This window comes from Papio anubis, chromosome 9, assembly GCF_008728515.1.
Source record: "Papio anubis isolate 15944 chromosome 9, Panubis1.0, whole genome shotgun sequence".
Classification (NCBI taxonomy): domain Eukaryota; kingdom Metazoa; phylum Chordata; class Mammalia; order Primates; family Cercopithecidae; genus Papio; species Papio anubis.
Window position 1 is genome coordinate 73,336,147 of NC_044984.1, and position 27,725 is coordinate 73,363,871.

The 27,725-nt window shown below is 33.5% G+C and overlaps 1 protein-coding gene across 8 annotated transcripts in view; it reads left to right on the forward strand.

Annotated features, from left to right (window-relative positions):
- SYT1 (synaptotagmin 1) overlaps positions 1 to 27,725 on the forward strand; it is a 587,652-nt gene that overhangs the window by 101,413 nt on the left and 458,514 nt on the right. For all 8 annotated transcript variants that reach the window (XM_017946030.3, XM_017946032.3, XM_017946031.3 and 5 more), the window contains exon 2: positions 10,701 to 10,833. The gene's annotated coding sequence lies outside the window, so the exon portion shown is untranslated. The remainder of the gene's footprint in view (positions 1 to 10,700; positions 10,834 to 27,725) is intronic.

Here is a 27,725-nt window from a genome sequence, read left to right on the forward strand (position 1 = left end):
ATACCAGGGGCATTTCACTGGAAGAATCAATAGTATGTGACAATCAGATGTGAGAGTGGAAATTAGGAGGAGTCAAAGATGAATTCAAGTTTTCTTATCAGATACTGGACTAGGAAACACAAAATTAGAAAGCTGTGAGAGAAGCATATGACATTTCATTTGAGGTTTGTGGGTTTAATATACCAGCAAGCCATCTATGAGCAGATAGCCATCAGTGGGAAATTTGAGTCTGCAAAGATATACAGCACAGCAGTAATTGGAGTACACAGAAGATTATAGAAATAGGAAAGTGCTGAGGATAAAAACTTGGGGGAAATTAGACACAGATATGATAAAGGAAGAGTAAGCAGAAAAATACACTGAAGTAGAACACAAAACTAGAAAAATCAAAATGTGTGTGCATTGACACGGAACCCAAATTTTGAAACAAAGAGTGAAGAGAAGCTCAACAATATTAACAATGTAGAGAAGTTCAGAATTGAGAATGAGGTACGGGATTTGACAACCAGGACTTTTATGATGACTTTAGTAGGATGAAATGGGGAACCTGGATAACTAAAGATTACATATCTATATATGGAAGTAAATGCATAAAAATTTACTATGAAAATTTAATTGTAAATAGTAAAAAGATGTGTATATGGTTAAATAGGATGCAGTATGGAATTAGTATTTTGACTCAGTATGGAGAAAATTGAACATACTTGTGAACTAGTAGGGAACAGCGATTGAGAAAAATGTAGCAAAGGATTCTTAACCCAAAATCAAGGATTATGAGTCTATTAGGTTGTTTTTGATCTGCAAGCACAAGCAATATACTGAATGTACATGTAGTTTTATTGGAAGCATCATCACATTCTTTTAAAGATTCATACACCTCTTTAGCTCCCACCACCCCCAAAAGGAAACTTTGGAATGTCTGAAATATGTAGACAAAATATTTTATGAGCAATGCCCAAGGGAACAAGACGAAATGCATTTGAGAGGATGTATATTCTACACTATTTCATTGAAAGTTCATCTGTGAATTTCAAGTGTTCCCTGTAAATTTAAAACACATTTAAAAAGAGTAACTCATACATCTCTTAATTTACTCTGAATCTTGAGAATAAAACAGAACCTAAAAGGATCTCCACTGTATCCATTAGTTCAACAAATGATTATTGAGCACGTCCCAATCTGGGGCAGGCATAGTGCAGAGTGTACTTCAGCAATCAAGCCTAATTAACCCAGACATTAGAGGGACCATGCCAAAGTAGGGTTCAGTAATATTTTAGCAGACATAATATCTATGCTCAGGCATGAAAAATCCATTCACTCAACAAATATTTATATGTTACTCATACGGGCCATATACTGTCCGAGATGCTGGTATCATGTGTGTGAATAAGACAAAGTGCCCGCCCTCATGCATTGTATGAAAGAGAGAAAATAAACAAATGAACAAGTAAACAAATTCTATAAACATGTCATGATAAGTGTTATAAAGAAAATATATATGCAGTCATCCTTCTGTATCCACAGGTGCAACATCCTTGGATTCAACCAATCATAGATCAAAAATATATTTTTTAGAATTTGAACATGTAGAGACTTTTTCATGTTCTATTTCCTGAACAATAGAGTCTAACAACTTTGTATATGGCATTTATATTGTATTAGGCATTATAAGTAATCTAGAGATAAAGTATACTGGAAGATATGTTATATTCAAATACTACAGCATTTTATATCAGGGACTTGAATAGCCAAATATTTTAGTATCTACAGGGGTCCTGGAACCAATCCCCAATGGATATACTGAGGAATGACTGACTAAGATAAAGGTACAATGACAATGAAAGACTTCTCTACAAAGGTGTCATTTGGAAAAAAGACTGGAATAAATAAAAGAATAAGCCAGGTTAACATCCAGAGGATGTGGAGGGAAGATCAAATGCAAAGCCCTGGATAAAAACACATCTTGGTTGGGCTTCAGGAATGACCAATGTGGCAAGAGCAGTTTGAGGAGGACAGAGAATGGTAAATAAGGCCAGCAGAGCCTTTATGGACCATAGTGGGGGATCAGGAGAGGAATAAGTCAAGTTGAGATCCAAAGGAGTAGCTTGGATTGGAAGGAGTAGCTTGGATTGGAAGGAGTAACATGACTTATTCCAGAAACTTGATTTGACTATGATATAATGAGTGGAATGTGGTGAGATGAAGTAGGAGAAGTCAGCAGGACCCAGGAAATAAAGGGCATTATAAACATAAGCTATCATGAGAGCAAAGGTGAGCCACTGAAGATTTTTAAATGGGGAGGTGACATGCTTTATCAGTCTTGCATTTTGAGTATTGCATTTTCACTGGGTACATTATAGAAAATGCCTTGGCAGACTATCAAGATTGTCTTCAGGGAGAAAAATTCCAAGTAATGGCCCAGGATTCAATGTCTATTGCTCTTTCTACTAGTACTTTCTTTCCTAATAATGGGAATGGTTATGTACTCAAGTATATTAGGAAAATTAATCTGAAACTGGTGTTTAGGATGAAGGGGAAGTAGAAGATATTCAGGAGTTTGTTACAGTATCTAAGTATAATGTGATAAAGATCTCAGTCAGTCCACTCAATGTATTAATGATGGAAATTGAGAAAAAAGGTGAGTTGCTGCTAGAGACATAGAAGAAAGAATTGATCGACTAGTGCCTGATTACAGAAAGAGAGGAAAAAGTCAAAGATGACCTCATGTGGCATTAATGTCATTTGTTTTTGTGGGCCTGGCCCATTGCAAACCTCCAATAAACCCTACTTAAAGTGAATTAATGAACACAGGACCAAATGAGAAAGAAAGAAAACAAGATTATGGGAATTGGTTTTAGTTTTAGGCATCTTAAGTTTGAATAGAATGGGTAAAGACAGTTGCCTAAATTGTAAAAGGTTATCAGTATATTAGTTTCATTTTACATCCTGGAGTAACTCAGTAGTATTATCAACATGAGTCAATTTAACTAGGTGCACCTGTCTTGCAACAATACACAGAAAAAAAATGACAGAGACGTATTTAAGAGTAAGGGCTTGAAGCGTGATAGCCAGGGTTCAAATCTCAGCTCAACTTCCTGTAAGTGTGACCTTGAGAAAAGTACATAATCGTGATATTCCTATTATCTTCTTCAGAGGATAGCAAAGATGTGATAAATAATCCACTACCACTAGCCTTTAGCAAATACACTATAAATCTGAGGCTTGCAGATCAAAGACATCATTGAGTAACTTAATTACCCAAGATTCTCAACCAAAAAATAAACCCAATATGACTTATTATGTGCTACACATTTTAATTGGATTAATTACCCAATCCTCATAACAGCAATGTTGGAGATTTACTATTATACCCGTTGTTTTAGTTCGTTTTCTAGATGATTAAATAAAGAATTATAGCTAGGTGGGCGGATCACCTGAGGTCAAGAGCTCGAGATCAGCCTGGCCAACATGGTGAAACTCCATCTCTACTAAAGAAAAAAAAAATACAAAAAAGGTTAGCAGGGTGTGGTGACGCACACTTATGATCCCAGCTACTCGGGAGGCTGAGGCAGGAGAATTGCTTGAACCTAGGAGGTGGAGGTTGTAGTGAGTTGAGATCACGCCACTGCACTCCATCCAGCCTGGGCAACAGAGTGAGACTATGTCTCAAAAAAAAAAAAAAAAAAAAAAAAAAAAGAAAGAAAGAAAAAGAATTATAACTAGGAGGTGCTAGAGCCTAGATTTGAACTCAAAACTGTCTGAAAAAAGAAGCCAATGACAACCAAGAACTAATGACTTTTAATAAATCAATTAATTTTTTTTGAAATTGACAATTTTTAAAAGATTAATCTACTCATTTACTGTAAATATCACTCAAAAGATTATTTTCATATAAGATTCCATTCATTGTTTCTTAAATGGACTTTGTAGTAAAATGATAATAATTATATATAATAATATAAATGTTTCAAACTATTTAAAAGTTTAAATATATTAAATAGCATAAATATTATTAATTATGCTTCATAGAAAAACTTATTAAAAGACACCTTTTGAAACAAGAAACTAAAAATATTCTAAGAACATGTCAATGTTCTTCTGGTTCTAAAGTCTCCTTTTTCTAGATTTCTAAAACTTGCCTGCAAAGTATTGCTCTTTTTAGCTCCCCTCTCCAGTCACACATGTCAGAAAGTCTGCTGTGCTTCCTTGGAGCAACTGAATCCTGTGCAGAGTAAACTTTTGATTTCTTGGCTTGTTCAATCCAAGAATTATTGTTAAATGGAGGCTTGTGACTGACAGTTACTCTGACTTTAGTTTTCTAAAGTGTGAGAGTGTGTGTGTGTGTGTGTGTGTGTGTACACGTATGTCTATAGTGAGGGAGAGAGATTTTTCGTGCTTTTTTGCTTTTCCCAAATTTATTCTCCCAAAGATTTTTCCTGCACTTCAGACCAGAGTTTGCCTAAATTCCCACAGTGGTCACCTGTTTCTATTATTGCTGCTATTCATCATCTAGTAACCAATATACATTCTTCACTGTTCAATAGATCATGTGTGTTAAAAATTTTCTGTCATGATGACTACTTTTAGCAAATCTCTAGACTAGATTCATTTCTTAACCAAATTTATCTTATAAAGGTGTCCAAACTTCTTTTGAACAATTTTGAAATCAAATTTGAAAAATAAGTTTACAAAAGATAAAAGAAATACATTCATCTTTTCTCACTAAGGACTAGAGAAAGTGAAGGCAATTCAGTTGAACAAAAACAGGTTGTTAAAATTCACAGCATAGTCTGTGTTGAGATTTTAGAAATAATAAAAAAAATGAGAGTAGATGCATTTTTCCATGGATTAAATCAGACAAGAGAGCTAAGCTTTTCAAATTCACTTTTCTGAACAATTCACAAAGAAAAATTATATAAAGTTTCTTGTGTCTTTCATTTCACATTGAATAATATGCTAAACAGTTTTTCCCAACATTTTTGATAAAAAAACAAACAAATTTTACTTTTAATAATGAAGCTGAAATGTTTTTCTAAGTATTTTGTGCTATTTTAACTTTATGATTCTAGAGGCAAATAAAGTCTTACGATGGCTTGACTTGGACTATATATTATAGCAGAGGCAATGTATAATGAAAAGGGCACTTTTCACTGACTAGACTGAGAATCAATAGATATGAATAATACTTCACCTATGCTGCTAATAAGCTGTGAGACTTTGGGCAAGTAAATTCAATTTCTGAACACTGTTTTCAAGGAAGGGAATCACTGACCCCTTTTAAGAGTCTGGTGAAAATGCGTAAACATATAATTTTAAAAAATATTTCAGGAGATATGCAGACTTCTAGGAATTAAAGTTCCCATTAATGGGTAATTAAATGAAGAAATACATAATCTTAATGTCTGTTTTTAATACAATTTGTAATTATTTAATTGTAAATTATTTCTTAAACTAAGAACAAACACTTGAATGGTGTAGGTGAAAGCCTCGCTCTTATATTTTCTCCCCCATTTGCTGCCTTTGCCCTTTTAAACCGAGATTCTTCTTATGTAAATATCATGTAAGATATCTTGCCACAAAGAACATTTCAGTGTAATTATTCCTTAAATATTCATGTCTCAGGTAATTAACTGGTATACCATCTGTGATTTGCTTATACATAAGGTCAAAAACCTAAGGTAATGCATCATAAACTAATCATTTATATTTTCTTTGCCAAGGTTCACTGAATCTTTTAACCTACACTGACTACGATAAAGTTAATTTTCCATATTAAAATAATATTCAAATTAGACTTTTAAAAATTATAGTATGGGAAAAAATGAACACACGTAAGTTAAAATTAAGGTTGCAATAAGCAAATAACTTGGCAGCTTTTCTTAGCAGAAACATATATATATGAGGCACATTTCTCTAAATTATTTAAGTTGGTATATTAAACCAATTTATATCTAATCCAGTGAAATTTATGGCACATATGTTCATTAGGAGAAAATAATTGATAAATTAAGAAACACTTCACTGTGAAAAATCTATTAATATTCCTAACTCATTCGATTTTTTTCTTTCACTTTTGAATTTTTATGAACTTATTTCTATGCCATAACAATATAATATTGGTAAGTGTAAAATACATACATTTGGCTTAAGTTATATTCCCACTAGTCTCCCTAAGAAATAAAGGGTGCCAGATAGTCCACTATCTGCATTTATCTCTAAATTGATAATAACTAAAAGATTCAGAATTTTATGTTAACATCAAGAGAATGTGCTTAAAATAACTGAATCTTACTCTACGATAATCGAACTGAAGGTCTCAGAGAAATATGTTAGTTAGGATAAATGTATTTTGCTTTCCCATTAGCCTCTTTACCTTCTATTTTTCATCAATTTGCTTTGCCCAATCAGGTTTTATTTACACCTTTTTAATAAGCTACAACAATTCTAACGACTGTTTCTTTTAACTTTATTTTTTAATTCACAGGAAAAATTGTATGTATTTACATACACAACATGATGTTTGAAGTCTGTGTACATTGTGAAATGACTAACACTAGCTAATTAACATATGCATTACCTCATGTAATTACCATTTTTGTGGTAAGAACACTTTACATCCACTCTTAGTATTTTTATGACTACCTCATATTACTAACTACAGTCACCATGTTGTACAGTAGATCTCCTGTACTTATTCCTTCTAACTGAAATTTTGTGTCCTTTGGCCAACATCTCCCCAGCCCAACCTCCAACCACCCCAGGCCCTGATAACCACCATTCTATGGAGGCTTCTCAAAAAATTAGAAATAAAACTAGCTTATGATCCAGCAATCCCATTACTGGGTATATATTCAAAGAAAATGAAAACGATATGTCGAAGGGGTATCTCCATTCCCCTACATTTGCAGTATTCATAGCCAATGTATGGAATCAACCTAAAGAATGTTTTCAATGACCAATAACCAGGAACATATTTTATTTATTTCATATGCTCCAACTTACTACGCAAGTTGACCTTGTATAAAAGTAACTTTACAAGAACATTAGCACTAAATAATTCCTAATATCTTGGAGACAATTTTCAAAACAATACATTTGTTTACTCGTTCAAGATGTATTTACTGAGCTACTACTGTTCTATGCCAAGTGATGTTCTACATCCTAGACATGCAGCAAAAACCAAACTGAAAAAAAAATTAATTCTTGTAGATTTTCAAAGCAACTATAGTAGAGAGAAAAAGCATGTGCAGTCATGTCTTACTTAATGACAGGGACTTGTTCTGAGAAATGCATCATTAGGCATTTTGTCATTGGGTGAACATCATAGAGTGTATTTACACAAACCTAGATGATATAGGCCAACTACACATGTCAGTTATATGGTATAGCCTATTGCTCCTAAGCTCCAAACCAGTACAACATGTTACTGCACTGAATACTGTAGACAATTGTAACACAATGGTGTTGGTGTATTGAAACATAGTACAGTAAAAATATGGTATGATAAGCTTATGAGACCGTCATCATTAACTGAAATTTTATTATTTGGTGCATAGCTATGTTAGATAATGATCAGTACTATGAAGAAAAATATAGCATTACTTATAAATTAAGAAAACAGATCAATCTACTAAATATCAGGTCTTCCAAAAATTATTTTTTAAACCAATCTAATAGTTACTCCTGAGAATAGGTACAAGAATTTTTTTTTAATCATGATAAATCTTATCTCCTACCCCTCTTCATTCCTGCCTCCACCTCAATCCATTCTTCAAAGAGCAACTAAAGAAATTAGATCCTCCAGAGGCTTCTCATGACCCCCCTCACATAGACCCCTCAGCACAAACTGACCCATGCCCGCCTCCAGCTTCATTATCCTCCGTGTTTCTCTAAACTCACTATATTCAAGCCATAGTAACTTTTTATTTTTTTAAATCTGTCAAACATATAAAGTTCCTTCCTGCCTTAGGTCTTCTCACACATATAGTTCCCATGTTGGGCTCAGTCCCCACATCCCTCATCCCACCCCACCCCCAAACCCAACTAACTCCTGCTCACTTTTTAATACCTAAGTGTGATTTCTGCATGGAAGCCAAGTCTCCATGAGGTTCCCCTGTTTTCACTCTTCAAGAGTCTTTACCTATCCTTTGGGAACTTATTACTATTTAAATTATGTAAACACTTACGTTATACTCTGTGTATTTATCAAATACCCCTCCTCAGATTGCAAGTTCTGTGGGATGAGGTGAGAGGAGGCAGTTGTTTCTCTCTTTGGCCAGTGTACTTTCACTGCTTTGAACCCTGCCTGGCATAGACTAGGCATTTAGAAAATTGTTCCTGAGAGAATTAAAGAATAAATTTCATCAAAAGTGTCTTCAATTTACAACATGTAGTTTTATGCAACACTTGGCAAAGTGGGATCTTGTGGGAGCTGGTAATATCCTTTAAACCATGGGACTGAGAAAATGATTCTAGTTGAATCTGTGTTATTTAATCTGTGTTTTTAAATCTATGGGGCTCTTGCCCCAGACTCTGTTGGAAGGCTGCTGTGCTTGCTTGTAAGCTCATAGTCCCAATGACAGACGGTTTTTAATCTTTGCTATTTGGCTTCTAGAATGGGTATGTATTACTAACTCATGCATTTTCTCTAACGTGGAATCTGATTCTGGTGGCCATTCCCTCTGAGGAATAAGATACTTTCTGGAACTTGTAGCCATGGGAGAAAGGTTTCAAACACTTTCAGAGAGTTGAGGGGAAGCCACTTTATGCTTGGAATCATTGTTTAAAAAAATTTAATTATGAAAAATCACAAATGGGTAAAACCATTAAATAATCCCAGATAGCAATAGCTCAGGGCATTATTGTTTAATCACCTCATGCTCGGTATTCTAAAGGACATACACATAGAAGGCAAACATACAGTGTTGGTGATGTTTTCTGTGTTTTTTAGAGTGAGAAATTAGAATTATTTTTGAGGATGGGAAGAATCTTTCCTCACTGACTAGCATATCCCAAATTTACACCATGACACTTACCAATTTATAAAAATATTTTATTTCCATATGTGTCACCCCAACTTTTTTAGAGGCAGGAACTTGTCTTTTCTCTTTTTTATCCCCACGACCTGGCCAAAAAGAAAAAAAAAAGTTTTAAATAGATGATTAATATTCATTAAACAAATCACAGGTAGTAAAGAAGTATTAAAAGCAGCCTGAGCTGGAGTCAACTATTTCTTGTCTGTATCAGCCGGGCAAAATGTTGCTCAGAAGCCACTCAGGGAATAAAACTCTCTTGTGAAGAATCTGTTCCTTTAAACTAAGGACTTAAGTTTTCCCAAACCCTGTAAATTCCCTTGTTTTTCTATATGGATTTATGCCAGAATGATTCCAATCCACTGGTTGGCAAAGAGAATGGTTTAATAACTGCAGAGGAAATATAAAATTCTATTCAGAATATAATGAAAGCTGTAGGGGATTATGTATTCATTTATCTTGTAGTAGGAAAATTCAAATCTTCATATAACAGAATGTTGCCATGTCAGCTTCCTCTGGAGAGTTGAAAACTGAACTGTAAAGACAGCAGAATGATGTGATTTGTATTGGAGTCACTGGAATCGACAAAACCTAAATGTTTTTAAAATTTATTTATTTCAATTGACAAATGACATATTTTATAAACTAGTGGTATACAATATGATTTTAATATATGTTCTACTATGCAAAGCCTCAATTCTTAATTGGTCTACAGGATTCAGCTGATAATGTGAATTCTGTCTACCTGTGTTTTTATATCTGTGAAAGAATTATGCTACTTTATAACTCAGTGTTTTTGAGATTCCATATTCTAAAATTATTACTTTCAACCATCAAATATAAGACAGTAGAAATATGGGGCAAATTTTTTTGCAGTTTTATATAAAAAAAGTAGATAAATGCAATAGGGAGTGCATTAAAGAGAACAAAAAAAAAATTTAAAAAGAAAGAATGGGGAAAAAAGAAGAGAAAAAAATGTAAAAGAAAGGAGAGAGGAAGGGAGCCCAAAAGGGCAAAGAAAGTGAGGAAGGAAGGGAATATTAAAGTATTTGATTGAGCTTCCCTACCACTCAAATGCTTTTGTATGTGCAGTATTTCAAAGTTCTTCCTAGGTAAATAGCAATGTCTTTCCTTTTTATTAGCACTGCTGCAGCTGCTGTTGCTCACAAAGAGATTCACAAATCAAAATAGACTCAGTTAGCTTTTCAATAATTCTGAAAAGGTAGGAGAACATTGCCAGAAAAGGATAGCACTCCAGTATCCTAACATGGAGTCTTGTTAGCAAAACAAAGTGTGAATTGCTTAGATAATTCCCTGCTGTTGGTAATTCCACTGGGTGCCTTCTGTGGCAGCACAGGCTATTTCTCCTCTATAGACCAATGCCATTGAGCAGGAGATGTCAGAATAATATGAAAAAGTTGCTCTTTTGAAATGTTTATTCTTCTAGTTTTTTTTAAATGTCAGCATGATTCATAACTATTGGTTCTTAGCCTGGAGCACCCAGCACAACCAGGAATTGAGGAAGCAAGAGCAGGACGTGAATAATGAATGGGCTGCATAAGCAGAAGTCTATACCCAGTCAATAAGCAGAAGTCTATACCCAGTCAATGTGCAGAGTTGCAGGCTAGCATTTTCACAGATTCTTTCTATTATTCTCTCTCTCTCAAGGGAAAACAGGACAACTAGCAAGAGCTAGCAAGAACTAGCAAGAGCTTGAACAAACGCCTGGACTCAGATTGGAAGACTGCTCATTTGTCTACTCCCTCATTCCTGGAAATTGCACTGAAACCGTCTGATTAAGGTATTTGGAAAAAACAAATTTCTGACACATTTTGTTGATGATCAACCTCTGTTATCCATCCGTATCTTTTTATATGTGGCAGTGGGGCAGGGGGGTAGTACTTGTGTCGAAGATTGAAGAACTGTATCTCTTTAAAAGTTTTTGTGATATTAAGGGGAAATTAGTATTTGTCACATCTTCTGAAATTATTACTATTATTAATGTTTTTGAAATGCTAGTTTCGCTGGTGGCACACTGGCTCCTTGGATAACATGTTTGCTTTCTCCCACTGTCATTTTTTACTCTATCAAATCCAAAGCTGTCATGGTTCATTATCTGTAGATGATCTTGAGCAGCCTTGCATTCTAAAAGAATATGCCATGGCATCTGCCTCTGTGCTTTTGTGACCTGCTGCAGAGATGATATTTTAGCACGAGTCTTGGGTGAGGGGCTAGAGGGGAGAGCAGAATTTGTCTCAGACTGATGTTTCTTTGTACCATGCTGTGTCTCATTCTTTCCTATATGACTAATTCAACAGTGAAGTACATATATCACACTGTGACTATTACATATGTTAGAGTATATAATTGGGGTTGTAAAGTATCTGTCTGAATGTCTTCACTAATGAATTCCGTCAAATTCAATTATTATTCTTAGACTCTTCATTAACCAATCAAATTATTCCTTTGGTCTAAGTCATTTCTAACGCACTTTTATTAGGCATACACATAATTCTATGAAGTAAATGTGAGGTGATTAGATTATCTCATGATCTTTATTTGGAGTCCCATGCTACTGAAGTTTGGATTTCTAAAGAATAACCTTTCACATTACTTCCACTGTATACAGGAGAAATAATGTTACAGTGTGAAGCTATAAGACTCTATTTTGCTACTTATATCTTAGACTTTTTCTTTTTCCTGAGGAAGTTTGCTACAGTGGATCACCAATACAAAAATACATAGAAACATACCGACTATATATTCCTATTAAACTAACCTACTTATTAAATAGATGTATCTATAGGCTTATACTATACTGAATCATAATGTTCTTCACCTTTTAGGAATAAATTATTTCAGTACTAGAACTTTCTCCTATCTCTTACAGTAAGATACCACAGAGTAGGATCACAGTTGTTATTGTGGAAACATTTTTTTCAAGTTATCACTATTTCTTTACATGGATTTCTTCTTAAACAAAGTGGTTCTGGAAATACATATACCCAGTATTTATAGTACTTTAGTTTTCTAGGAAATAATTGCCACAGTACTAATTTACATTGGATATTTTAATCATTTTACAATGAAGGGCAGGTGCCTAATACCCTTGCAGTATGATTCTTACCATACAGATCTGAAAATATTTCCATTTTGTTCTCTTCTACATTAATGTCTTTTAGGAACATTTTCATCTTCTGTCCTACAACTATTTTGAGAAACATCTCAAAATGTGGTCTAAAACCAACCTACAAAAATATATGTTCTGGGTCCCATGCCAGACTTAAGTCAGAATCTTTGAGAGTAGGCCCTAGGACCAGCATTTAAAATATACATATTAGGTGATTATAATGTACTCCAACGTGTAATAACCACTGCTCTACAAAATGAGGGCAAGGAAACAACTGATAGAAAAGCATTGTAAAACTAGATGTATAACTGATAACAAAAATAAAAACACCAAAATCAAGTTAAATTTGGATTTTAAATTTTTCTACATGTTTTCATTACTTGCTGCACAAAGCATTCTAGGTTGTTTATTTTGCCTTTAATATCAGTCTTAAATATTTTAAATTAAAATTTTTAATATTTAGTGTTAATTAAGGATATGGATGTCTGTTATTTAAAAGCATTTTCCAAGTTGCCAAATAATGAATAATATTTATAATGGTAAAAGGTATTACATTTATAATTTGTATAATTCATTCATACTTTCATATTTGAATCTTTAGTTTTACAAATCTTTGTAAATAACAAGTCTATATTCAATATTTTATATATATTTAAGTATATAATAAACACCACTTTTTAAAGAATTTCAACATATCTTTTTGTTGTTATATACTTTACATATTAAAGTATATAATAAACACCACTTTTTAAAGAATTTCAACCCATCTTTTTGTTATGGTTTCCATTTAAATGAATTACTTGAGTGTCTTACTTTCAGAAGATGCTTTATTAATATGACTAAATTGAATTCTTTGGGCTGAGATTTTCCCATTTTTTCATAAATGAATATTTCCATATTATCTAATCTTAATAAGAATATTTTCTCAGTACGACAAGTAAGACATGTTTGCCAATTTAATATACCAAACTCTAAAGTAAGTATACACTCAAACGAGAGTTAGGGGACAAAGAACTGTCTTCTGAACCATGAAAAGACAGAATGTCATGATTACCTCAGGCACTGAAAGACAGCAAAAATCTACATTAGTTCTAGTAGAAAGACTACAGAGAATGTTTGACCCATAAAATTAATTTTTGCTTCCTACACAGCCAACTCCATGGAGACAAGGGCTAAAAAGTGAAAATGGTCAAAAACTTAAGTTTCTAGGTTAACTTACTTTGTAAACTAAATATGTCCTGAAAAGACCGGAATAGTTTAAATTGTTTCTGCGTTCATAAGAATCATTTTATATATCAAAAATTCTTTTGTTTTCATCTAGTTTTAAAGATTGTTTTTAGATTATGGACAGGCACTACTTTAATTGGGTTGTGTTTCAAATGTTTCATTTAGAAGTTAAATATTTGGGACTCAAAACTTATTTTCAAATATAAAGAATGCTATAAATGACGTTTCATACCCAGATTCAATTTTATGAAATCCACAACATTTTAGTAAAATTACAAAAGTTATAAAACTAGGAACTGAAGGGAAGAATCATTGAAAACAATACTATATGATCCTCAAAATTAAACCCATTAAACCAAAAATATTAAATTATATATTTACTTTGAATATCAATGCTAAAGGAAAATAAATTTGCTTATAAATAAATGAGAAATTAAAAGAGGGTAGGATACTTTTCTAAAACACAGAGAAAGTGGGATGATAGCATGAGCAGTATTCCTCTGAGCAGGGGAGAGGGAGATGGAGGGGAGAGATGCTGGGTAGATTTAGAGAATGAAAGGCAAAAGGATCTCAAGTATGAGTGGCCAACAGCATTGAACTAGCTATTAAATAGAAAATTTGCTCATAAATGGTATGTTTATAATCCAGAAGAACAGGTGTATTCAATTTTTCTTTTCCTTTTGAGACAGAGTTTTGCTCATGTTGCCCAGGCTAGAGTGCAGTGGTGTGATCCTGGCTCACTGCAACCTCCACCTCCTGGGTTCAAATGATTCTCCTGCCTCAGCCTCCTGAGTAGCTGGGATTACAGGCGTGAGCCACCATGCCCAGCTAATTTTGTACTTTTAGTAGAGATGGAGTTTCTCCATGTTGGCCAGGCTGGTAAAAAACTCTTGACCTCAGGTGATCCACTGCCTCGACCTCCCAAAGTTCTGAGATTACAGGCGTGAGCCACCATGACTGGCCTTAATTCTTTTAAAATGAATAGATAACTATGCTGTTACACATCCATTTAGAAAGCAGCTGTGTAGAGGAAATGGTAAGGAGAGATAGTGAGCATGCATGCTAACTCAGTGGGTGCCAACTAATGGAGTGAAGGGACAGCTAAGGGACTCAGTGGGTGCCAACTAATGGAGTGAAGGGACAGCCTTCCACCAACAGCTTTTTCTGAGTGGATTAACTCCTTACTCAAGGTTTTATTGAGCTCCACTTTCTAAGGAATTCTACCCTTCATTTCTTTCAAAAAATTCAGCATCAAGTGAACCAAATTTACCAATTTGCTGTCTTTGTGTGCACAGCTGTTCATTTAATTTATGAATTTATTTATTGAATACCTACTATGTAGTCAACACTATGTAATTTTTGTTACTTTTAGCCCAGACATTAGGACACAAAGAATATTTTGTTATATTTGAATTTTAGTATTTTGTATTTTACCATTTCTCCTTTATTTTCTGTTTCTTAAATTTGGATAATTGAAGGGAACAGGTGGCATCCATGCCTAGGGATGGAGGGCTAGGAGTGTGGATAACCCAGAGAAGAAGGTGCAAAAAAAGGAGGTATCTGTCTTGTTCCTCTATTCTTCTGATTTTAAGGATGTCTTAGCAGTCCTAAGTAGAGCCCTTATCACTTCCATTTAACCTTAAAAACAATTTTTAGAGATGGAAAAAAAAAATAGAACTATTTGCTCATGATAAAAATTATCCATTCAAAGTGAATAAAAACTAATACATTCAAATTGAAGACCTGCAATATATAGCTCTTTTTGGGCTGATATATCTCACTACTAGGCTAATCTATGGTTTACGAAGCAAGACGTTAGAAAGACATCCTGGAAAAATTGCCCATAATTCTTCATCAACTGTAATTTTCAGTGAAATAAAAGTCTAAATCTCCATTACTAGTTAGTTTGAAGTACAGAAGGTCATCATGTAAGTTTCTAAAATCCCTTTTAACTCTAGAAATTTTACTGGAGAGATAGGTGAATAAGACTGGGAAAAAAGAATGGTTCATCTTTTATTGAAGAAAGGTGTTTAGAGGAATTTTTCAGTATCAAGCACCCCTCATTTCCATTCCATTTTCAAGAAACAAGAGCAAAGGATGAGTTTTGGCAACATTCAAAGAAGTGTCTTAGGACAGGAATGGTCAATGCCTGTGTTGAATTACCTGAATCTCTATTTGGCACCTTCTGAAAGTTACTATAAAAACCTGGGCTTAAGAAGAGGATGATGGTATAGTCTCACAGCCTTGTGTGAATTTTCCAAATGGTTTTGTTACTCCAAACCGTAGAAGTGATAGCTCAAAATTTATAACTGATGCTATGTCATCAGTTGTACTCACATATAAACTTGCTTGATAATATTTCCTACACTTAAGTTTCCAATAAATCTATTTTTGTCTCCTACACTTCCCTGATCCAACAAATCTTATCCATCATGCAGCCTGAGTCCATACCTTTGTTTATTCAACGATTTTATTAAGCATCTACAATGTCAGTTATTCTTCAGATCCTCTTGTCCAGGCCCCTGTCCTCATGGAGACTACCTTCTAGTAGAGAGGTAGACTATTAACAAGGAACAAATATATAAATAATAAGACCCACCAAAATCTTGTTTATTCACTAACTTTAATCGTATTTTTGTCTAAATTTTCTTCCTCCAAGTTTTTTTTTTCAGTCAGTAATCCTACGCTTCATTTTAGCCTCCTTGATTCTTTTTTTTTTTTTAATTTATTTATTATTATTATACTTTAAGTTGTAGGGTACATGTGCATAACATGCAGGTTTGTTACATATGTATACTTGTGCCATGTTAGTCTGCTGCACCCATCAACTCGTCATTTACATCAGGTATAACTCCCAATGCCTCCTTGATTCTTACTGTTTTCATCATTGCACTGAAATTAATATAATCCACTTATTTTAACTCTTTTAAGATTTTCCATCATCTTAAGTGGGAGGAACAAATAAATTCATAAATTAACATATTAGATAAGATGAATTGCCTAAGAAATTTAATCCACATAGCCAGACATAAGTAACACTAGAGTTGCTCCAATGTGGCCATTATGGAATCAAATACCTCACAGCCCAGGCCTCAACTGCATCTTTTGTTGTCATGAGATTTTTCTTAATTACATTTTCCAGTGATTAAGTGTCCCATTTCAACACATCGGAATGCATTTTCTGTATTGAGTTGTCAATGATCATAAACTATCTGGCAATAACTTATTCCAATTATCCAAACAACCTCCTCCAGGATCTCTAGCTTAACCATTCAACATTTACTATGTGTACTTGGCACAAAGATGGTATAAAGTTTTAGCCACTAAATTGTTTACACATTTTTCACACTATTCCAAGATATTAGAACAGGATACTCATTTACATGTGTACACATATAAATGTTTGAATATACATGTTGAAATGCAATAGGTTACATCTGATGATGGTTCGAGAACTAGAAGGATAATCTTAAGGAACATAAAAATTTCGCATTTGAAGTTATTGCTAAGAAGAATAGCAGTGTAAGAGTTTAGATAACTGCAAAAGTAAAGAATCAAGGCAGTGTAAAGTTTCTATATCTTAGGGAACTTAACTAGCTGTTGAAAGGGCACCTCTCTGGCATCATTAAAATTTTAAAAATTTGATACATAAAGATGTGCCAGTAACAAGTTTGGTCCTTAGCAACATTCCATTAATGATACTATCCTTTTCATTAAATGAATCCGAGAATGATAGTTTTCAGACCTAAATATTTACAACCATGGTTTCATCAAAATACAGACAACATATATTGTATTGAGTATGCCCTTATCTAGGGCAAATCTTAATAGCGTCTAGAGACAGACCAACTACCAAGAAAAATTATCAAGACAATTATTAAGAAATTGTATAAATCCCTTTATTATATCTTAGATTTTAAAAATTCTCAAAACAATTCCAGCCTTTACATACCTGTGATGGATTTTTATTCCCTGGACAATTTATCAAGAAATTAAAAATTCAGAGCATCCTAGCAACACAGTGGTATATTTACCATTAGAGTATGCCTATTTTATTTATTTTTTTATGGCACAAATACCCCAAAGTGTTTTATTTATTAACCTATTGGTTGAATTATAATATTCCTACAGAGAAGTGAATAAAACGTGCATTTTATATAGCATTATGAGATTTTTTTCTCTTGCTTTTTGGTCATTTGATCTTCTAAATTGTTATCTTTTAGTTGTCATGATGATGATTTAATATCCACAATATACAAAGAAATCCTACAACTCAACAACAAAAATCTAATTTGTCTATTACAAATAAAAATTACAAATTAGATAATTACAAATTAGAAATGAAGAATAGAATGTAATTGAATGGAAAATATATTAAATATTTATATTCATGGAAGAAACACACATGAAGATGAATTACAATTTGCTATCAAATACACAGAAAATTAGATGGAATTTTTGGTTCACAATAGCTGACAAGTTGACAATATGCTAATGTTAAAAATAAACATTCTTCTAAGGTATTTAAATAGAAGCATAGCAAAAATAATCTTGGATACGATTACTTCATTAGAGACTTGGGTTCAAATTTAGGTCCCACAATAGAAAAAGAATTAACAGGAAGGTGGAAAGAGCAACAAAACCACAGTAATTTGTAGTTCGTGACACAATCTTGTAAGAAAAGAAATTCAAGATGCTAAAATGAGAAAAAAGAAAGAAGCATCAAGTGTGGATTCAAAGTGAATATATACCATTACAAGACACACTGTATACCAAGAACCAAAAAGAAACTTACTGAAACTGTAGGAAAGAACACCAAATGACATAATGCAATATTTTGAGAAGAGAATGTTGACATTTCTTCTTGAATTCTTTTTAAAAGGCAGCTATTTATCTTTTGTGAAAAATCATAATACAGTTCTGTTTAAAAATGCAGAAATACTCTACTGTATTACCTCCCAGTTCTCACATATTTATGGATAAGTATTAAAACTATACTTAGTATAATAAACCTAAATTTCTGAAATATGAACACTCACAATTTTCTAGGTGATAAGTTATTATATGATTTTGTTATTTAACTGTAAGCAAGGGAGAATCTAAGAAAGAAGAATATATTCTTTCTAAAATGACTCCCCTTCAAGATGGCACCTGAATACATAGAATAATCAGATTAATCATTTGGGGTTAGTGGTTGTTTTTCTGTTATATAGAAGTAGAAATGACCACTATCTGATGGCATCCAAGAAAGTACCTCTCCGGTGACAGAACTGTCACCCTGATCACCATTGCTCATGAACCCCCTTCATGTTAATGGGCACATTCCAAGTAGAAGACATGATAACACATTCTTTATGTTCTTTTAGAATTGTTAATTCTAAAACTGTTGGGACTTCTTATATACTGCTGGTTAACTTCTGAGTATAAATGTAAGGAAATTCTATTTCATAATTTAGTGTCTTAAATAGGACTTTATAAATTGGTTTATGATCAGTATGCTTCAAGTTTATTTTGGATACCAGATGTTCCCTTTATTTAATCTACTTAAATCAACAAAAGAAGTAATTTCAAACAGTATTCATCCAATAAACTGTAGTTAGGAAAATGTACATTAATCTATTTTTATTTACCAACAACTTTGTCCTTTTCTATAGAAAAGCACTTTGAAGAAGGGAAAAATAAAAACAGAAGGAAAGAGAAATTATATATAACTATAAAAATTATATGCAGCTTTGCCTGCTTTTTGTGTAACCTAGTATTCAAAACTTATCTGGTTTTATCATATTCCATTATGTTATGGACACACAGGCCAGTATTTTCCCACCAGTTTCTCCTAACTAAGAAGAATATTCAAACTGAAAATCTAAGTTTGTGTTTTTCTACTGAAAGAAATGTCGCTGGTGAGTAAGGAAGATGATTTATGTGCATAAAGCTGACCTTATAAAAATAATCTCTGTGTTCATCATAAAGTTGAATTTTATTGCTATGTAACATTTGTTCCAATTTCTTTTTGTATATCTCTGATAAACCATTAGTTTGTTGATCTCTGATGCCTTAGAACATATGACAGTTTAAAAACATCTATTGTGTTTTCCCCAAAATTCTTTCATTAGTCGGTAGTTTTTTTTTTTTTAAATGAAACAGTGACAACAATTTCTTTCCTGGTTACAATTTTTGCAGTGTTTTAGCTAACATATTGTACTAATTGAAAATTATCTTTAATTTAATTATAAATTAAATATATTTATTAATTAACAATTATATCTCCAAAGTAAAGATTTTTTGGTTTCTAATGCTAGTAATTCTTGTTTATATTTAATGAAATTCACATTTCTCCTGACAGGGGAAAAATATTTTTCCACATTAAGAAAGCCTTTTCATTCATGTCCTGAAACTACATATTTTTGTTCTGGAATATAAATCATCTATTTGATATGTATGCTGAAATTTAGTTTGTGAAACAGGATATATATCTATTTGTATGTCTCTCTGTAATAGAATTCTGGACTGTAATGAGTTGTTCTCCATATACATGAAGGATTAGATATGTATCTTTCTCCTTTCCAAAAATACCATCAACATTGTCAGTCTCAGAAAACAGGTGAAAAATTGCCTCAATGTTTCTGATATCTCTTATTAAAGATAGTCACAGTGCAGAACTGAAAAATATTAAAGTTTTATGAAGCACGACCATGCAATAATAAAACTTTCTTTTTTATTTTATTTTATTTTATTATTATTATTATGTTTTGAGACAGAGCCTTGCTCTGTTGCCCAGGCTGGAGTGCAGTGGCGTGATCTTGGCTCACTGCAAGCTCCGCCTCCCAGGTTCACGCTGTTCTCCTGCCTCAGCCTCCCGAGTAGCTGGGACTACAGGTGCCCGCCACCACGCTCGGCTAATTTTTTCTATTTTTAGTAGAGACAGGGTTTCACCCTGTTAGCCAGGATGGTCTCGATCTGACCTCGTGATCTGCCCGCCTCGAAAAGTGCTGGGATTACAGACGTGAGTCACCGTGCCTGGCCAAAACTTTATTTTAATAAAGGGCTCATATCAAATAAAGGGCTTATATCCAAATGAGTATTGTCCTTCACTATGGTCATCTTAGATTTCAGAAATGCTTCCATCGTTCAAAACATTCAGCTATGTATTTGCAACTTTTAGAACGAGTTTATGCACCAGGAAGCAGTCTTCGACAAACTCCACTGTGAAGGCGTTGTCATTATGATCAGTACAAATGAGGAGGCAGCCTTTCTAAGCATGAGGAACATTTCTTTTAATGAGTCTGTGTCCTCTCCAAAAGAAATATGCATTCATCAAGTACACTTTAATTTGAAATGGTGTGTGTTTTTTAGACAAAAAGATACATCTCTCACAAAGGAGAAGTACTCTGAGGCTGATGGGTTCATGAGGTCACGTGTTAGCTAAATGACCTCATAGGCTATGCCCAGAACATTAGTTAGACCTTTTCCAGATGTGGGGGAAAAAAAACACATAAAGTTTCAGGCTGAATCAATGAGACTATTTTTTTACTCAACTCTTGTTATGTTTTAGAGTTATATCCTTATCCCAGGCAGGACATAAGGTCCTTTCAAGAACCCATGAGGCTATACATGACCTTCCCCTGCTACCTCTCTTTATTGGAATATAAAACCTTACTTGAGCCTACAGTACTCTGCATACATAGTTACTATTTGCTATTTACTTTACATTAGGGATATATAAAATAAACCCTAAAAAGCCAACCTATGCCAAGCTCGGATGGGCTCACTAGTGAATTTTACTCAACATTTAAAGAAGAGATTTTACTAGTTCTCTATGATCTCTTCCGGAAGATAGAAGCAGAGGGAATACATCCTAACTCCTTCTGTGATGACAGAATTACAGGAATATCAAAACCAGGCAAAGGCAATACAAGAAAAGAATACTATAGACAGTATCTCTCATGGACGTAGATGCAAAACTCCTCAACAAAAGCCAGCCCATAAGCTATCACGCCGGGTGAAAAAGTAATGGAACTGTGGAGGGATATTCTGCTTTCCATTACAAACCATTTATTTATTCAATCAATATTTATTTTTGTGAGGTTGATTCTATGTGGTCAAGAAATCGAACTTGTCATCTCTCTCATTCAGTCAGTCACTTATTCATTCACTCACTGAACAAATATTTTTTCAAAATGTACAATGCATTAGGCATTATACCTGGTGCCGGGGGATACAATAGTGAGCAAAATAGGGCAAATTCCTGCCATCATGGTTTTTACATTATATTGGAGAAGCAGACAATAAATGAGATATTAAACAAATAGATAATAAACAAGATAAATACATCTACATTATATACTATGTTATCTTTATATCAATAAATCAAGGTACATAGATATATATCTTATTATCTATTTATCCAATATAATGCAAGGTATATAGTAAGATTTATATTATATATAACAAATATTATATAAATAATAAATAAATATATATAATAATAAATATATGTAATAAATATATATAAAATGTAAAGTATACTAATGATAAATGCCAAGAAGAAAGCAAGAACTTAACTTGTACATAGGGGTGAAATTTACATAGATTGTTTAGAGATGGCCTCATTGAGAAAACGACTTTGTGTAAAACCCCAAAGGCAACGAAGAAGAGTCTTGATAATGGTTCCTGGAAGAGCATTGCAGACATAAAGAGCGAGACACAACAACAGAGGCTGGTGTAGAGTGAATGAGGAAATATATTTGGAGATATGAAGTCATAGATTTAGATGGAAATCAAATCATGCAGAGCCTTGTGAGAAATGGCACGGAGTTTTGATTTTCGGCCAAATATAATGAACAGCCATTGGAGGGTTTTCAACAGGAAAATGCTATAAAATGATCGACTATTATAAAAAATGTATTCCAGTTTCTGTACAGAAGACAATATTTAGATGTCAAGAGTACAGGCAGATAGAACAATAGGAAGTTACTGCAGTACTCCAGGTGAGGCAGCTACCAGAGTTGGTGATTTTGATTAGGCTTGTGGCTGCACACTACTGAGAAGTTATTAGACTTGAGATATATTTTAAAAGTAGAACCTACATGACTTGTTGATAGATTGAATATGGAAAATAAGAGAGAAGGAATCATGAAAATAATTACCCTAGAGTTTTTCCTTGAACACTTTGGTGAAGCCATTTACTCTGATGGGGAAGACTCCAACAGAAATGGGTAGGGGAGGAGAAAACAAATTTTGTTTTTATGTTAGGTTTGAGGTCATCTTTAGACTTCTAAGATAAGTCAGTTAGGCAGTTAAAATATAGGAGGCTGGACCTCAGGGAAAAAGACTGGGATGAAGATATCAAATTAGGATTTGTATAAAGTAAGATATTCCCAATAGCAAATTAAAAAACACCTTACTAAAATTTACTTAAATATTATTAATATTTGTTATGTCACTTTATTATATCTATTTATTAAATCCAACTCTAGAGAGTACCAATGTTTATTCAGTAGATAATTGATATAAGAACCCTGGGTCAGCCTCTCCGGGAGTCTCCAGGCCTATCCCCCATGTTTCCAGACTTTGTGCAGCATCTCAAACAACATATCCTCCCATGGCAACAGAGAAGGCAGAATCACTGCAAAGAGAACATGCAGGAGAAAGCGGTTCTTTTTAAAAGAAGCTCTCTCTTCTGACTGGGGATAAGATAGAAAATATCTTCCAGAAAACTACCGATGGATTTCCCTAATGTCTTCCTCCAGAGCTACATCAAATGCCCATCCCTATACCATCCTTTGCAAAAGGGAAGTGTGTTATCTAAATTTGAGAGGACAAGTATGAGTTATTACTTGTGACTGAAGTTCCATCATCAAAGAAAAAGCTAGGACGTGTTGGGAAGGTAACCTTCCATGTCTGCTACAGTAGACATTCTCTTATAGATTGTATTTAAAATCAGGACCAGATGATGTCTCCAAAAACATACCCACTATGCCAAGATATCTTCATCTTCTCTGTATAAAACTCTATATGGCTACTGGAAGAAACAGATTATATCAGCGTGATAAGGGGATAGACAGACTTGTTGAGTCATAAATAGAACAAGCAGAAATAATAGAAGAAGAGCTTAGAACATTCACAGGAAAGAAGAAGAAACTGAATTTCAGAAAATAAGTTTCTGTGTTTTTGTACCATAACTGAGGGATTGTGGGTGGTATTTGAACATGAGCTAGTGCACCTGAATGTCTTAGGTGCCTGTGAATGCTGCCATTCACCAGCAGCCTCTGTGAGAAGGCTTAATAGGTACTAATTGTTCATTTGTTTCTGAGACTCTGCAATATACCAGGTGCTGTGCCCGGAGCAAATAAAAGGCAGGCCTCTATCCTCAAAAAGTTCATAATCTCTGATGGTGATCTAGGTAAATAAGTAATATATTAAATATTTTTGCCATAGCTCTCCTATTATTGTAATTTTTTCTGACTTTAAAAACTATAACTCAAGCAATCTATTGACATTTAAACCACGACTATCTGGTTTACACTGTCTTTCCAGACATTTACTTTGTTCTATTATAGAAAAGACAATGCGCATGATATCTGCATGTGTTTTTAAGTACAAATTCTTATCTGTGTCTGCCATATCACACTGTATTGTGAGAAGTCCAAAATTTAGGTTCTTTCTTAAATTTAATTATCTAGTACTTTCCTACAACAACGTCTCTCCTATTGACATTTCGAATTTCATTTTGTTCACATATCTTGTGTTTGTGTCTCCTTGATATTGATAACAATGGCTGGTATAAGAGCTTATCTCCTATTGATTCTGAAAATGTAATAAAGAAAGAAAATGCAAAGTATCAGCCACATGTGCTGGTTATTCAAGCAACCATCCAGCTTCTGTATGAAACTAATATTGGGGGAAATATGGTATGCATGCTGCAGCTCAAGCTCACTTGTGTCAAAGAGAAATACAAAGGCAAGGGATGGTGCTGCTTTGACAAATACATGAAGGAATAAAGTATTGAAATAAAACAAGTGAACGTGGCCTTACGAGAATCTTTGTTTTACTTATAAGGCACAGCAGTTTCACGAATGTTATCTTGCTTATTATATTACTATATTTACTTCAAAACAACAGCATTTGTATTCTTATCGAACAATTTATGAATACAAATGACATGAAAATCAGGAGATACTTTTACTCTTCATTTTGATTTTTATTCCATTTACTCCACATGGATATATATCCTAAGTAATCATCAAAATTAAATGAATATTTGACGGAAAATATAACATTAAAAGAAACCCTGAGAAGTTATGTAGTTCTTGCCTGACTCTAGGCAAATTTATAATATATAGAGATCTTCTAAAGAAGAAATTCATATAACCTATTGTAGAAACTCTTCCTTATTTCTAACTCAAATCTTTATATTTTATATTAAGTTTGTTATATTTTATATTGTTTTTTCTTAGAAAATTTGTAATAAAGCATCATGTCTTTTGGCCTATAGCAAATGAAAAAAAACCTTACAGTTAATTAATACAGAGATTTAAAAATTGTAGATCTCTGGATAGCTCATTTTGTTTCCTTTGGATTTTACACATAAAAGTAAGCATTGATTTGTAATTAAGAGAAGGGAAGAATTCATGATTTGGAATAATTTTCTGTAAAAGAAGAATAGAATTAAAGATGTGTCACTATTTAAAATTAGATATTAGACATTTTTATCCAAGAAAATTCTAGAGAAATAATTTTGATTTTCAAATATGATTAGAAAAACTCAAACATTCAGCCTTGCCCTTTCTTTGAACTCTTCCTTAGGTTAACAAGTTCTCCTAATCTTATAGTTTTTGGTGCTGTTTATAAAATTGATAGTTGTACATTTATAGATTTTACAAAATTGTACTCTTTTTGTGGATAAGTATCTTTATGCCAAGTTTATTTGGCTTTGTGTGAATTACTGTTTGAAAAAAGACTGATCATTTTGTAATGAGTATTATTACATGAAGAGCTATTATTTCCTGGAACCTTTATTCTGCAGCCTAGAATGTAGATTGGGGCCCTAGCAAGTTAAGGGCCAGGCTCCTTATCAAGGTCATTTTCCTCTTCGAAACACTGCCCTTTCCCCAACTCAAAGTCAGCCTAATGGTCAGGAAAATTCACTTATAAAGAAAGAAAAGGAACAGTGCCTTCTTTACCTGTGCCCTGCATAGCAGGTAACAATTACCTCAAATTCATTGTGGAAGATTGGAATATCCAAGAGTTTTAGAAACAGTTATGCTCAGACAGCTGTGTGTGACCCCAGGCAAAGTGGCTAAGCTCTCCAACATATTGTCCTTTATACAGAGTAAGTAAAAAGGGTCCTCAAAACATTATCTCTACAATAAGATATGAAGGTACTTTGACTTGTACTTTGTCAGTAGCATGAGGCTATATTAAGATATAACTTAAAATAGTGCTTCATAAACAGTGGATGGCCATGGAATCGAATTAGTGGCTTGTGATTGGCATTTTGAATAAAATAGAATAGAAAAAATAAACTATATAAGTTACATCAAATGCAGCAAAGATTAGTATTGCTATGTGAAACTTTGTGTATTTGTACTGTGTATATGAAATTGTGCTGTAAAATGTATTTCTTACCATGTGTAAAAGTTTTCCAAAAATGTTTGAAAGATGTCAGCCTACAGAATTGGACCATCTAGTACAACATGAAAACCCCCTAAAAAATACCACTCCAAGATACAGAGCACAGACTGGAATTCAGGACCACTAGAAAGAAGCGGTGCAGTGATGATCTTCAGGGTCTGTGATTGCTTTGGGTAGTCTTCTTGCTGTCATATTGCATTAAGTAAGGTTTCTGAGCTTCAGTCGTCATGTGGGTGTAATGAGTAAAAACTCACAAATGCCCATTCAGTTGGGCAATTATGGGAGAAAAGCAAATATAATAGTGTATCCTTATTTAGTTTACGTTAAGAGCTGTGTTTAGGAATCTTCCTCAGAATTCATGGTACTGTGATGACTGCAGAGAATATTCCCTATATGTTTCCTCTACAAATTTTTACATTTGCTCTCTGGCATTTTTTTGTCAGCAACAAGATGGCTACTGTATGCTAATAAAATCCCTGTGCATCTACCCACAACTCATCCCTTCTGATGGCTTTATGTCTAATTACTTAAAGCCTGTATTATATTTTTCTATTTTTAAAACAGAATATGAAACTGGCAGGCCTAAATTATCCTGAACCCCAATCTGTGAAAGGACAATAATGATGGGGAAAATATATTCCTTATCAGAACAACCAGGTGTTCTCAAATATTGACTGAGCTGCATAATCATTTGGGCAAAGTATATCTTGCAAGAAAAGGCAGTGATGTTCAAATTCTTGCATTTTTATTTTCCATGAGTTTGATGTTTTCCTTTCAGAATAATCATTGTTCATGTTCTTGATAAAATCAAGTTGATGCATCAAGGCAGCCATCCTTGAAGACATAAAGCCTATGACATTAGGTCCTGTGATGTTGTTTTACATGCTGCTTACTGGCATGGATGCCCATTCAGAAATTCTGCTGTTTTACTGGGACTCCATTTTTGTTTTGCTAGAAGCAACTGCACATCCACAGAATCTATCTTCTAGAAAGAAAACCTTTCAAATAAAACATACTCTGCATTTATTTATTTTAAGCCACATTAAAATTTTAAAAGGCAAACAAAATTTTAAAAGTATACACATGAACCATATAAAATTGTTGATGTTTTAGTTTCTTTGGCCTATAAAAATGATGATTTAATATAGCCCAATCTAATATTACTTTTCAAAAAGTAAGGCAAGATTCTAAACCCAATATGCAATTGCTTTTAAGTATCCAAATTCTTTGAGTTCAGCTGGTATTAGAAGCAATCTCATGCTTTTCTTCATTCTCATACTTAACAAATATTTTCCTAAGTTTCTACTGTGTTCAGAGTACCAGGCATGTGGTAAAGAAAAAAAATAGAGCTGACACAACTTAATAATTATGAAACATTTTTTCTGATGATAGTGTGTTGTTGGCAGAACAAAAAAAGTTATAAGTTTCCTTTGCTCATAAAGTGACCCAAAACTTTATAACTCCTTCACATGCCTGGTTTTTCTTAAGCATTTCCTCTACTTGGTATTGCTTTTTGTCAAATTCCCTGTGTTTATTTCCTCCTGAGTAGATTCACTCTGAATCAACCTGTCCGTGTAGCTTAGTCTTTCCCAGACATTATTCCCCAATTTTTTGTGTAAGAATTAGCCTAGTCTCTCTGTGTCTTGAAACATTAACAAAGCACTTAAGTGAGTCTTTATCATTTCAATTGCACTAACCACAAT